The sequence below is a fragment of the Rhinolophus sinicus genome, chromosome 11, assembly GCF_057876585.1.
Source record: "Rhinolophus sinicus isolate RSI-liver-muscle chromosome 11, RSI-T2T, whole genome shotgun sequence".
Lineage (NCBI taxonomy): Eukaryota > Metazoa > Chordata > Mammalia > Chiroptera > Rhinolophidae > Rhinolophus > Rhinolophus sinicus.
Window position 1 is genome coordinate 462,699 of NC_142511.1, and position 12,720 is coordinate 475,418.

The 12,720-nt window shown below is 52.9% G+C and overlaps 1 protein-coding gene across 2 annotated transcripts in view; it reads left to right on the forward strand.

The window, feature by feature from the left end:
- The window catches only part of ATF6 (activating transcription factor 6), a 93,092-nt gene that overhangs the window by 73,561 nt on the left and 6,811 nt on the right, over positions 1 to 12,720 (forward strand). The window lies entirely within an intron of this gene.

The window sequence follows — 12,720 nt, forward strand, 5'->3', positions numbered from 1 at the left end:
GCATCACGACAATGCACCAGCTCACACGGTACTGACTGTGAGGGAGTTTTTAGCCAGTAAACAAATAACTGTACTGGATCACCCTCCCTGCTCACCTGATCTGGCCCCCATATGACTTCTTTCTTTACCCAAAGATCAAGGAAATACTGAAAGGAAGACATTTGGATGACATTCAGGGCATCATGGGTAATATGACGAGAGTTCTGATGGCCATTCCAGAAAAAGAGTTCCACAATTGCTTTGAAGGGTGGACTAGGTGCTGGGGTTGGTGCATAGCTTCCTAAGGGGAGTACTTCGAAGGTGACCATAGTGATATTCAGCAAAGAGGTATGTAGCACTTTTTCTAGGATGAGATCAGACTTTAATTGTCCGACCTCGTAGAAACTGTCCCACCAGTCATTTCTCCGGCCCCCACCCTCTGGAGCTGTGAAAGGAAGTGCTAGCTGACCAAAGGAAGGGCTAGACAGTTAAGACCCCCTGGGATGTAAACAGCCGTTGCTTTGCCGATGCTGAGTTTCACACTATCAGGTGTGACGCCCTGGCTCCAGATGTGCTTTCACAGTGAGAGGCAATTGCAGTGCAGATGTGCACGTGTTCACTGCCAGCACTGCAGACCTCAGAGCTCCGAATCGTCAGGAGGCAGGATGTGTGTCGATCATGGAGGGTCTCAGGCTGGAAGAAAACTGCGGGACAGTCTCGCAGAGCGGCCTCCGGACCAGGTAGGGAGCTGGCCTGGGGAGGCCCCGGCTGAGCCAGCCCGGCCGTGGTGGGGCTGCGACCAGAGCCTGGCACTTACACATGCAATTTCTAGTAGGTAAACGTTGGTCATTTCCCTAAACTAGCCTGTCCCAAAACACAGATTGGTTCTATATTCAAAACAAAACCTATCCTTTAATAGTAAAAATAAACATTCTTCTCACTAATGAATGCGCTGTCCACATTTCTGTAGTTGTGGCCACGTGTTTCCCAGGAGAAGGGACTCACTCAGGCTCAGTGTGCGAGGCCGTTAGAGCCCGGCTGCAGATGTGAGAAGTCTGCCCACTCTGTTCCCACGTGTTCTAGCAACGTCTGTCCCGTTGCCGCCGCTCTCCCTCCTGTCCCAGGAAGCCCCGTTCAGCTGCTGAATCAGTTACTGGTCAGCACACACTCAGCTGATCAGTAACAGTAGCTTTGGAAACAGCCAGTTTCCTGCCACATCATAGGACCTACTAAGTGCTGAGAGGCTGTCTTATGTGAAAACTTGATGTAGTCCCAGAGAGACTCACACTGTAGTAGATCCCCTCTTTTTTTAAGTTTTTTTTTTTTTAAACTTTTAGCTGCTTATATCTATGGGTTTTCTTAGTTTCAAGTAACAGAATTTAACTCTGGATAACTTAAGCAGAATCTCTAGGACAGCCACAGAATCAGACATAGAGGGAGGTCCCTTAAACAAAACCACAGCCCCACCTTCTACCACAGAGCTGCCTTAGGCCTAGTTGGCACCACCAGTGTCCCTGACGCCACCCTGCTTCCAGCACCAATGCATGGCTGGCTCATAACCCAGATACTGCTGCTTCCAGGGCTAGCGTCATCACAGCCAGGGCCTCACTGCACTGGGGGGGCGGTACCGGGTCACATCCTGCTCCCCGTCACCAGGAAGTCTGGGAAACGCAGCGCCTGGCACCGCACTGGACAAACCCGGGTTGCTCCTTGCTGCCTGGGCTTTCTCCTTTCATACCACACAGAGCAGTCACATTTCTGGTCATGATACCAGCTGGCTGTCCTACAACTTCCCTCACTTCTGACTGTGAACCTAGAAAAAGTGTCAGGTCCCACAGGTGAAGGGCTCAGGCCCTCAGCACTGCCCCCCTGCCCACTTCAGGTGCCAGTCACAGGTCCAGATTGTCACCTGTGCTTCTGACCAACTCGGACATCTCCTCAGGTTCGATTCACTTGCTGGAGTGGCTCACAGAACTTGGAGACACTGGCGGTCAGCAGTTCATTAAGGGACGTGGTAAAGGAGATAGGTGAGCAGCCAGGTGAAGTGACTCAGCGGGTGCATCCCCCCGGCACGGGGATGTGTTCACCAACAGGGAAGCTCCCCAAACCCCTCCCTGTCAGGATTTCATGGAGCTCCCTGTGTCTGCGTGACAGGCCAGTAAGTCCATTTCTAGCCCTTTTTCCTTCGCAAGAAACTGGGAGCAGGGCTGGAAATTCCAGGCTTCTAATCATGGCCTGGGTTTTGTGGGGACCAGCCCTCAGCCAGGGGCCACCAGAGCCCCCTCATTAGAACCAGAGATCTCCTAGCACTTGTGTCACTTAGGAATTCACGAGGGTTTCGGGAGCCCTGGACCAGGACCCGGGCAGAGACCAGGCGCTTAACCTCACGCCGGGAGGTGCACTGCGCCTCTTTCGAGGGGCGACTGAACCTAGGAAGACAGTGAGATGCGCAGTGGCCCAAATCTTGTCTGCAGCATTTTGAATATCAGAGAAGCTGAAGCATAGGTGAGGGGGATGAAACAGAGGCAGTGAGTTTGGCCTGAGTGCCACTAACGGAAGTCAACTGTCTGCTTTCCTAAAGCGTCTGATAAGCTCAGTGAGTGGAAGGCTGTGTGGGAGCTGATCGTCCTGGGAGTGAGTGAGGTCCTGCGGCATGTCGTCACCTCTGGGAAGGGTTGTCCCAGCAGGACGTCCAGGAAAACGGCCCACTCTGGGAGTCAGCCCCTCTCACCCTACTCAGCCTTCATCCCACGGGTGGTCTGTGTGGCCAGTAAGCAGGGGCTTCAGCTCAGCGTCCTTGTGTGAAGAAAGGGGGGAGGGCGGTGACCTCTCCAGGGCCCTGGCAGGCTAATGACAACGTATTCCTGTACTTCCACTGATCGTAGGTTTTGGAAAAGCAAATAATTGTGAGCTTATTTTTTGATGACAGTAAACTTCCATAAGCTAAAAGAAGTAAATCCCCACCTCCCACTTAGTTGTGTGTGTTTTTGAACAATGGCATTTTCCCACACAGTGCAGTTCAGACATTCAAGTTACAGCAGGGGAAATACTCACTGAATTTGTCATCGTTATTCTTGGCTTGCGTTTCTGTGAGAGCCTTTCAGTTTCCCCCTTTCAATACTCTGATTTCTCCAGTAGATGTTAGGCCATAACGTACCTTATTTAACATTTGTGGATTAAGTTACGCGTATGGTTATGAATTTGAATGTTATGTTTCATTCAAAAATAGCTGTCTCAATATGGAATACGAGATTCTGCACATTTACTATAAAGTGGAGACTTTTGGGGATACTCTGTAGCCACTGATTAGCTCTTTTCCTGTTTCGATTCAGTTGATTCGGTGATGGAAATGGTAGCAGATTGTGCATTTCACATAAAGTGAATCAACTGAAGAAACGCCAGCCGCGGTCCCCACTGCTGCACCTGCTGCGTCCCCAGCGTCCCCCCCCCTTCTCGACAGCATGTCCTACTGGCTGTGTTGGCTGTAGCTGTCGTCTCTGGTGTGCGCTGGTGTCCGTGTGGCTTTGCTGTGCGTTTACCGGAGGCTGATATTGTTGAGCATCTTCTCGTGTTTAGTGGCCATTGTATGTCTTTTGTAGAGAACTGTCCTGTCAGGTCATTCGCCCATTTAAAAATTTGATTGTTTGTCATCTTCTAGTAGACTGTAAGAGTTCCCTATGTATTCTAGACACAAGTTCCTTATCTGATGGGTGATTGGCAGGTATTGTCACTGTTGTATGGGTTTGTCTTTTCCTTTCTTGAGCAAGTCTGATTCTTATCTCAGGTGAAATACTGGATTCCTGGACCTTCTGCTTAATTTTACTAGTGGTCTCAAGTTGTGAAGTAACTGATATTCCCTGATAGTAGAGCTGGACTCTGAGACGTCACAGCAAATGGGCATCGTTAGCGGGACAAACGTTTGGTGCTTTCCCATGCGCCAGGTGTCATGCTCACGCAGGCCGGAGAGGCTGGGCGAGCTGTGCAGGCCACAGAACACCGGCCGCACTGTAGCTTTGTCTTTACTCCCCAGTGTCCTGCTTTTCAAAACAGCTTTGCTTTGAAGGCTTCACTTTCCATCCATTCATAGCCCCTATATTTTCCTCAGGTAAACTGGAGCCCAGCCATTCACTTCTGCTTAGATTTCGGTCTCTCTGAAACTGGAATGCCTTAGTTTGTGACCAGATCTTTTCACTAATAAAAACCTTTTGATTTTTTTTAACTATCCCTTCCAAATTGGCCCTTCCAAACTGACTGTGATACTGTTTTTAGTCAGTGTCGTGAAAACACTGTAAAGGTGAACCTGCGATTACAAGATGATCAAAAGTATGTATTTCAGCCATTTTCAATGACTTTGGGACTGGCCACTCCTGAGAGCTGAGCTGACACCTTCTCCACTGACACGTGTTCACTGCCTCCCAGCTGCAGTGGGTCAGGGACCGGCAGCAGCGCAGCGGGGCCTCTGGCTCCAGGTCCCTCATGGGGCTGCAGGCAGCCTGTCAGCGGGAGGCCCAGTGCAGAGGGACACGTCCACATCCGCTCACTGGCTCCCCGAGGCCTCCCTCAGTTCCTGGCTTCTCGGCACAACAGCTCACCGCATGGCCCCTGGCTGGTCGCAACAAGCAGGCGGGTGTGCCCGAGATGGGAGCCCCAGCGACCCTGTCACCTGCCCAGAGCTGTGGCCCATCCCTGTTACCAGGTGCTACTCAGTCATTTCGGCTGCTCCTGGGAGGGTGCGGAGGTGTGGACCCTGAGGGGTTCCCTGTGGGGGGTCTCGGCGCTGCCTGTCCCACTCGGTCGGGGAACACCCACAGGCCTGTGCCCCACAATGGAGCAGCGGCGTGTAATCCTGTCAGAGAAGGCTGGTGTACGGAGGCCACTCCAGCCCTATACACGCTCAGGTGTGCACACAGAGACACAGCAGCATCTTAACTGCGCGTGTCTGCTAACCGCTGGTCGGTGCACCTTCGTCCACAGAAGGCATTTAAGTTGAGACACAATAGAAAAGAAATGTTTCTGTTACTTCATTTTCCCCTTAACTTAGAGAGGTTGCCCTGCCCTCCTTCACTTTTAGTAACGGAAAACTTTGGCCGAAGTAAAGACGATTTTAGTAGAAACATGTCAACGTGCAAAGACTTTCCTTCCTCTTAAACCACACTGTAGGCCTCAGTCCTAACTGAACAAAACAAGTTCTGAGTGGACCTTAGTGAGTCATTTGTCCAGCGAAGCTCGTGAGTTACCCTCACAACTGACGAAGTCCGTGCTTCTAGCTGTGGCCCCACAGCTCAGCTGACCCGTCCACACGTCCAGCTTTATGTCCTCTGTCACCGGCCCCTCGTTCCCCGCTCTCCAGCATGCAGACCTCGCTCCTCCTCACCCTGACTGCTCCCTCGTGCCACAGGCTCTTCCATCTTTCCGGAAACCTCTCACCCTAGGTTGCCCTTGGCTCCATCCGTCACCCCATGTCGTCCTCTGCTGCAGCGTCACCATCAGAGGCAGCATAATAGGTCCACCACCCGTCCCAGCACAGCCAGGCCCAGCAGAGGCCACGTGTGACGAGATGAGTCTGCTGACGGTGTACAAGTGACTTGTCTGCAGAAGAGGCTGGACAGCGTGGATGAGCAGAGGCCACTTCCGCATGCACTCAGGTGTGACTGGCTGTGACCTGAGCTGTGATGTGAGGAGGGTGTTTTCTCAGGCAGAGCACGAGAAGCTGAGCACGTGGCAGGTGACCCTTCCAAACCGCGTGACCTTCTTCACTGCTCAGTCGGCCTCGTGTAAATGGACTCTGCCAGCTGTCTGCATTCGGCTTTGCCCATTGGACAGCCTTTGCCTTGGAGGCTTGTTCATGAGACGTGCTTCCTCCTGAACACAGGTGTTGTGCCACTGGAAGACAGTGGGATGTCCGTGGTTCCTGTGTCAGGTCTGTCCTGCAGGGGAGGCAGCTCTCTCATGTGCTGTGAGCCTTTCTGTCACCTGTCGGGACGACAGGGCCAGCGTCCCTGATTGGCAGCCCTGTCGTGTGACACTGCAGACGCTGTTCCTATGCTGCCTAGAGGACAGCGACCTCCTGTGTGTCCAGAGTCCACACCGGGCACTCGGGGCTGGTGGTCGCCGGGGCTGGCTCCCTGCCTGTCGACAGCCTGCCTGAAGCTGACCGACTCCTGGTATTGGTGTTTCCTGGAATGTAGTGAGGTTTTCTTCACACACACGTTTTCCTCAGCCAGCTGTGCCGAGGCTGTCAGGCTGCAGAGGTGTGGTGGTGGCTGAGGAGGGCAGCTGGCAAAGAGCCTTTCTGTTCCCTAAACTGATGCGTTAGGCAGCCTCAGATTCCAAGCAGTTGATCCTGTCATGAGAATAACTAGGAGAGACGCCGCGGCTCAGGTGGAAGGAGCTGTGGCCGCTGGGCGCTCACTGAGGCTTGTCCCGCACTCCCGCCCTCGTTGGGGACACAAGCCCCTGACATAGCTCCAGGGCGCAGTCGGGGTGCGAAACATGTAAGACTGACTCGTCCGCTGCTTCTGGTCTCCATTCCTCCCCGGACCTCCTGCCCACAGCGCCGTGAGTGACCATTCCCAAAGAACACTGACTGACCCCGTTCCTCACTTCCTGAAAAGTCCTTGCTGGCTCCCCACTGCCGCTGGGGACAGTGCTGGACACTGTCTGCTTGTCCCCTCCGACCTCTCCAGCCCTGTACCCCCACGTCTTGTGTCACCTGCGTGGAGTCCCGCCCCCTGACTGCGTGCACGCCAACGCTTCCCGCTTTGTAGAACTTCTGCACCTCAAACCTGGCCACAGGACCCTCAAGTTCAGGGCGAGGAGGTGTCACCTCCTCGCCCCCAGGCTGGGGAAGGCACCCTTCTCTCTTCCCATCATACCACGCGCGGCCCAAACGCCACCAAGAGAGCGTTACCTGTTTACATAGCTGCCTCCTTACGAGGCGGTAAATCCTTGATCGGGCGCCAGGCCTCACTCATCTGTGTCCCCAGCACCCAGCACAGGGCCAGCACGGAACAGCTGCTAAGTAAATATTTACGGAATTGGGTCATATTGATGGTAGGAGCAGACCCCCCTGGGCCGTCTGTCCTGCCCCGTGTACTGAGGGAAGCCCTGTTTATTACACTCTGCTGGTTGGGAGCTGCTGTGCCACAGAGTAAATTGGCTATTTCAGCCTGGCTTCAAAACTAAAGTTAATTGAGCATATTCACAGCTCTGTTGAGATTCCATTGTGCCTGTTAATGCAGAAGCATGTGGTGACGACACTTTATGGCTGTTGGGATCTGTGGTCCCAGCTGCAGCCCAGGGTAGCTTTCTGTGCTGGGGGTGTTTCGACTGGGTGACCTGAGAGTGTGAAAGAAACAGGTCACTGTCCTGTGGAAGAGGATGGGTGGCCAGACTTCTCCGTTTTAAAGTCTTGGTTTTTAAAAAAATCCCAAGAAAGTAGTTTTTTTTTTAAGAACGTTTATGGCCTGTATTTTTTAAGTCATAAACCAACCTTGTTTTCCGCCCCCCAGCCTGGCTCCCCGAGGGGCTGGCGGTGACCCATACTCACCAGCTGCTGGTCCCCCATCCCAGGCTGGGGGTGGGGATGGGGTGGGAGAGTAGGATTATGGCCGAGGAAGCCCAGAAGTGGGTTCTGGTGCGAAATGCCCATCCAAGGAGTTGATTGGGATAACTTACCTTACAAGTGAGAGAGGAGACCTCGCCAGGTGTTCTAGCATTTTCTTAGCGTCCACAGAGGAGTTCCGCGTTCTGCTCGCCACCTGTCCCCTCCCCCTGCTTTGTGCACTAAGTCGGGGCTCTGGGTGAGGTTTGCAGGGTAAACAGAGAACCCACGTTGTTCCCAGCAGCCTCCTCTGGTCCCTTCACGGTCGGCAGGAGTCGAGGTTGCACTTGTACCAGCAGTGACTGTAGTTTGTCATCATCGCTCCTGTCGCCGTGCCAGCCAGTGTTTGCGTTCTGTAAATGCGTCTTCCAGCTTCCAAACAGCATCCCATCCCTACTGCGTTTGTGCTCGAGTGACTTCACTGGGAGAAATTACGACTACCCTTCCCAGCAGATGTACAAACAGGATCCTGATAGCAGGTCTGGCGAGTGTGCGTTCGGCACACGTAATACTGTTTTCCTGTAATTCTGTCTCCTGAACCGTTACCACTGCTCCTCCTGTTGCCTCGCCAACTTGACTGTAAACTGTTCGCAAGCAGAATACTTGCCAGTCCTGTGAAGGAGCAGAGGCCCTCGGGGATTTGCTCGGATAGCTCGGCCAAGCGCAGCTCCTGCCCTGATGCCACCCTGGGTCCCCCGAGACCCTGGCCACTTCTGTGAGCCCTGTGTGTCCCCCAACGTGTTTGCACAGGTGCCCAGGTGGCCAACCCCACAGCTGCAGCCCCTTTAACCTGGGACAAGAGTTAGGAGGGACCTGCCGGAAAGCCTCGTCCACTGTACCCGAGACTGATGCCTGTGAGGGCACCGGGTCCTCTCAGATGGTCACATTTCTGCTGTGCCAGTGATGCCTACTAGCAGTTGTCCCCTGAGAGATTCTGTGCACTTGAAAAAATCAGAAAGACGTCCTTGACACAGACATCCATGGTTTGAGGATCGCAGTGAAGGAACCTGGTCTCGGAGCCCGTGTGGCATGCCCGGATTCTGCTCTTCAGTGTTGTCTGTCATCGTCACCGCTGAATGGGACACTGGAATGTGACGTGTGCTCAGGCGGCCCGCTTTCCATTCAGCAGTCATCATTTTCAGTGTGGCAGGTCTTACCTTCAACAAACGCTTCCTCCTTTGCTGTTGTGAGTTTAGTTTGTAAAACAAATGCAAGTAGGAGACCTCTGTCTACTGGCCATCACTCTGTGTGTCCCTCACGCTCACTGACTCTTCTCGGCACATCACGTGCATTCATTCTAGAGCCAGTTCGCTGTTAACGTTGCTGAATGCCACTTGTCTTCTTGTTAAAGAGCTGTTGTACTGGGACTGTGTATGATGAGTGCGGCTGCCTCCGTTTTCTGAGAGAAATACAGGTTGGACTGAGAGAAATTACTTTTTGTGGCTCAGAGAATAACAGTATAACCGTAGCAAGAGATGGTCTGTCTGCCCCGCTTTGTAACGTTCAGAGCCATGGTTAATTCCTGGGAAAGAAGCGTGTGCTGTGAGAGTCATGCATGGAGCTGCCTGCAGACTTACGTGTGGGGTGTCTGGACTCGGGACTGGAGAGTCGCTCAGAGCAGAGCGGCGTGTTCCGGAGATTCTGTGTTACGCAAACCAAAACTACCCCACAGCCCGTAAGCCACTTCTCCTGAGCGCTTGAGAGAAGGGTGGCAGCCAGCTGGTCCCTAATTCTTTTGCTTGGGGACATGAGTTCACAGTGCAGTGTCCTCTGTTCAGTCACGTCCCCTAGTCCTTCCCCAAGTAATGATCATCTAGATGGGGGTCTGGTAGTAGCAAAAGGGAAAATCCTTCCTTCCGCGTTTTCCAGAATGAATGTTTTCTGATGACTTCACCTGTAAGTGAAGGGAACACGGACAGTGCCAGGTGAGCTCTGACCTTCCCAGGACTGCCTCAGCGAGGCCGCCAGCACTTCTTTCCCAAGGTGGTATTTCCTGCCAGTAGTAGGTGCATTCGCCTCTTAGCTCAGATCTTTTTAAACCCAGCTTGTTGCCAAGGCCTCCTAGGCCTAAAAGATAAACTTAAAAATGGTGAAATCTTTTGAAAAGCCAACGCTCAGCAGTTGCTTAGACCTCAGCAAAAGGTTGGATTGGGAGGGTTCCTTCCTGCTCCCAAGTTCTGCTCGCAGCTGAGCCATCTCATCGTGACAGCAGAGAGGTTGCCCGGGAGCCCTCATGACGCCTGAGAACGTGCAAGTCCCATACTCTGGCTTTAAATGCAGTGAAAGAGGCCTCAGTCGCCTGCAGGGTACTTACTCCGTGGGTTCTGGAGTTTGTAGGGAAGTGCTTCCGGCATCGGTTGTTTTCATGGGTCTTGACTCAGATTGTGCAGCTTAACAACAGTTTTCTAGTACTTGGTGCCAGTAATGTAATTATTGGAAGCAAGGCGGTTACTGGCCATACCTAGGGTTGGGCCCCAGACCTCAGGCAAGAACTGCAAACCGAGCCTTAGGGCAGCAGATCAGGTCCCAGGGCAGTTTGTTTTCAGTTTCTGAGGCGCTGGTTGAAATTCTGTAATAAGACGTCAATTTTGTAGTCTAGAAACTCAGTTTGAAGAAATGAGTAATACGTTTGTTAGTCATTTCCTGTTTAATGGTCTTCCGGGGCAGATGGAAATCAACGAAATGTAACTGTTTCTACGAAGCTAATAAAAAACTCCACACTTGTGGGCAGCATTCTCCGGCGAAGAGTAGGCAGTTCCCGGGAAAAGCCAATCTGGAACCATTCGTCTTTGAACAATTATGGGATTAGCCAGATTTCCTGAAAACATCCCAGGAAACCACAGAAGCCCTAGAGGAGCTGCACTTGAGCAGAAGTAGGAACTTGGCCACGTAGCAGCACAGGCCCTTGACGTTCCTGGGGGTAGATTCCAGCTGGTCACCTCTGAAGGAGCCATTGCTGATGGTTATGAATTCAAAATACACACTTGAAGTTGGAGAGAAGTGCCCTTGGCCGCGTTTAGAGATGAGGCCTTAGCAGGACTGCTTCTGTGTCTGAGGACGTTAGAGCCCTGTGTTGCCACCACATTCTGGAATGTTCCAGGATGGCGCTTTCTCAAGTGGGGCCCAGACGGTAGGACGTTCAGGCAGTGGGGAGCCACCTGACGACGTGCCGGGGGGGTGAGAGGACAGCCTGCTGAACACGGGGTGTCCTGTGTTTCTCACTGCCTGCTGGGCGCACGAAGGCCCGTGGTTTGCACATGCACTCTTCTAGGCCCACACACTTTTGGTGTGAAATCCTTCTAGATCTTCCAACTCGATGAACTCTCTCAGCCGACCCCATGGCTCGGCGTCCCTCACCCCGTGGTGTAGGTAACAGACCAGACTTGTCTTACGTGTGTGATGTCCCGCCCTCCTTCGCCTGCCTTTGGCCACTCAGCCCACATCTCTCCCCAGCAGAGAAACTCTGGTTTTAATTTCTTCCAGCAAAGGGCGGACGTGGTGGTTGCTAGGAGCTCCCTGAGTCTCCAGAAAGAGTCCCAAGTGAGCAGCACGTGTGTCCGTCCATAGTGTGACCAATTGTCATTCACTTGGTGCTCTTCCTGGTGTGAGGGCGGGGGGACTGGTTCTCCCCACCCCCCAGAGATGCCAGATGTTTCTTAAAGGAGCCTGATCTCTTTCCTGTAAGTTCTTTAACACGAGTCTACAAAATGGAACATTTATATATTGGTTATAAAAAACATCAGTATGGAGTTTTCCCGGAAGGTTCTCTGGAGCGGGACTTGAAGTGGGCCTTAAAGGGTTAACAGCGTTCGCCAGATGCAGAAAATCTGAAGGGGTGCAGCCCCGCAGAAGGGCTCTCCCAAGCAGAGACATAAGTGCCGTGTGTTGCAATGGTCCAAACCAGGACTCGGGTGGAAAATCAGACCAGGTGAGATTGTCCAGGCACAGTGGGGTCAGCTTGTGCAAGTTGTAGAAAGTTACCTGCAGACATGACAGTTCAGTCCCACCTTCCTTTCCCTCTTGCTACTTTTGTGTCCCCTTCCTTACCCTTTTGGGTTACTTCCCGTAATTTTCCATTTGTCCGTTTTTGTTGAAGGTATCTCTTGTAATGTGGGAATGGGTGGTTTTTATCTGCCTTGCATGCGCCCCCCCGCCATGATTCCAGCACAGATACCACAGCCTGTCACTGCCTGTCACCAGCCCAGCTCTCACAGAGCAAACTACCTCTTATTAGGATTAGTGTCTGGTTCTGAAAAAATCTGTTAGATCATAGATGCTGGTTTGCAAAAAGCACAGCTGAAGTCTTGTCACTTTCCTATGAAACCCTCTGTAAGATTCGGGGTATTTAATTCTGTTGCTGGTCAGGGTGCTGGTTTGTGTGTGAGTCCTCTCCAGCCGGCAGCCTCTTGGCAGCCCTTCTGAATTCCGATAGCGTGCGTTTGCAGGCTCCTGGGAACCCCACGGCGCCGAGTTTCTCCGCCTCCGTGTCCAGGCCCTTTCTCCCAGGGTCACACTAGTGCTGAGTTTTGCAGGCTTTCGTCTTCCTTCCTTTTTATCTGCCTGATTCCTTTGGAATGTGAAGCACTCCTGTTTCACACCTTTTTCCTGACTCACGTCAGTGTTTCTTCTCATTCTATTTGCTGACAGAAGAGGGAGAGGGAGCCTTAACATTTCTCTCCATCCTCTTCCTTTTGGTCCCGTTTGTCCCAAACAGTCATGGCCTTTTTCCATTGAGGAAACAAAAGTGGTTTCGCAGTCTCCGCTCTGCTCCCACCCTCCTGGTAGGCCTGGAGCTTTCCTGGTTTCTCTTCGGTGGGCGCTGCTGTTAGACGGTGAGTGCACATCCTCAGGCTGGCACCTGCCCAGCACCACCTGCCCGAGGTGCAAACTGCAGGCAGCACTTGGGAGTGTGCCGTCCAGGGCTGGCCCGTGCGAAGCGGCTCCCGGCCTCAGCCCCGAGGGTGAAGGCGCGTCGTGCGCCACCCGGACAGGCGCCACAGCCCATGCAGGGGCCGGAGGAAATCATGCTCGTCAGCAGCGTCCCACTCTGGCCTGTAATTAAAATAATTAGAACCTCCTTGGCAGTACTGAGACCGCTTCCCCGACTCCCCGAGGGATGTCGTCTGTCACAAGGTCCC